This window comes from Bos javanicus, chromosome 9 (assembly GCF_032452875.1).
Source record: "Bos javanicus breed banteng chromosome 9, ARS-OSU_banteng_1.0, whole genome shotgun sequence".
Lineage (NCBI taxonomy): Eukaryota > Metazoa > Chordata > Mammalia > Artiodactyla > Bovidae > Bos > Bos javanicus.
In genome coordinates, this window is record NC_083876.1 from 6722143 (window position 1) to 6723979 (window position 1837).

Here is a 1837-nt window from a genome sequence, read left to right on the forward strand (position 1 = left end):
TCCAGAAAGAAGGAAGGGATGGAGTCAAAGCAAAAACAATATCCAGTTGTGGATGTGACTGGTGATAGAAGCAAGGTCTGATGCTGTAAAGAGAAATGTTGCATAGGAACCTGGAATGTCAGGTCCATGAATCAAGGCAAATTGGAAGTGTTCAAACAAGAGATGGCAAAAGTGAACGTCTACATTCTAGGTATCAGAGAACTAAAATGGACTGGAATGGGTGAATTTAACTCAGATGATCATATCTACTACTGTGGGCAGGAATCCCTCAGAAGAAATGGAGTGGCCATCATGGTCAACAAAAGAGTCCAAAATGCAGTACTTGGATTCAATCTCAAAAACGACAGAATGATCTCTGTTCGTTTCTAAGGTAAACCATTTAATATCACAGTAATCCATGTCTATGCCCCAAGCTGAAGTTGAACGGTTCTCTGAAGACCTACAAGACCTTTTAGAACTAACACCCCCAAAAGAGGTCCTTTTCATTATAGGGGACTGGAATGCAAAAGTAGGAAGTCAAGAAACACCTGCAGTAACAGGCAAATTTGGCCTTGGAATACGGAATGAAGCAGGGCAAAGACTAATAGAATTTTGCCAAGAAAACGCATTGGTCATAGCAAACACCCTCTTCCAACAAACACAAGTGAAGACTCTACACATGGACATCACCAGATGGTCAACCCCGAAATCAGATTGATTATATTTTTTGCAGCCAAACATGGAGAAGCTCTATACAATCAACAAAAAACAAGACCAGGAGCTGACTGTGGCTCAGATCATGAACTCCTTATTGCCAAATTCAGACTTAAATTGAAGAAAGTAGGGAAAACCACTAGACCATTCAGGTATGACCTAAATCAAATCTCTTATGATTATACAATGGAAGTGAGAAATAGATTTAAGGGCCTAGATCTGATACATAGAGTGCTTGATGAACTATGGACAAAGGTTCGTGACACTGTACAGGAGACAGGGATCAAGACCATCCCATCGAAAAGAAATGCAAAAGAGCAAAATGGCTGTCTGGGGAGGCCTTACAAATAGCTGTGAAAAGAAGAGAAGCGAAAAGCAAAGGAGAAAAGGAAAGATATAAACATCTGAATGCAGAGTTCCAAAGAATAGCAAGAAGAGATAAGAAAGCCTTCTTCAGCAATCAATGCAAAGAAATAGAGGAAAACAACAGAATGGAAAAGACTAGAGATCTCTTCAAGAAAATTAGACATACCAAGGGAATATTTCGTGCAAAGATGGGCTCAATAAAGGACAGAAATGGTATGGACCTAACAGAAGCAGAAGATATTAGGAAGAGGTGGCAAGAATACACAGAAGAATTGTACAAAAAATATCTTCATGACCCAGATAATCACGATGGTGTGATCACTGACCTAGAGCCAGACATCCTGGAATGTGAAGTCAAGTGGGCCTTAGAAAGCATCACTATGAACAAAGCTAGTGGAGGTGATGGAATTCCAGTTGAGCTATTTCAAATTCTGAAAGATGATGCTGTGAAAGTGCTGCACTCAATATGCCAGCAAATTTGGAAAACTCAGCAGTGGCCACAGGACTGGAAAAATGTCAGTTTTCATTCCAATCCCAAAGAAAGGCAATGCCAAAGAATACTCAAACTACCGCACAATTGCACTCATCTCACATGCTAGTAAAATAATACTCAAAATTCTCCAAGCCAGGCTTCAGCAATATGTGAACTGTGAACTTCCAGATGTTCAAGCTGGTTTTAGAAAAGGCAGGGAAATCAGAGATCAAATTGCCAACATCTGCTGAATCATGGAAAAAGCAAGACAGTTCCAGAAAAACATCTATTTCTGCTTTATTGACT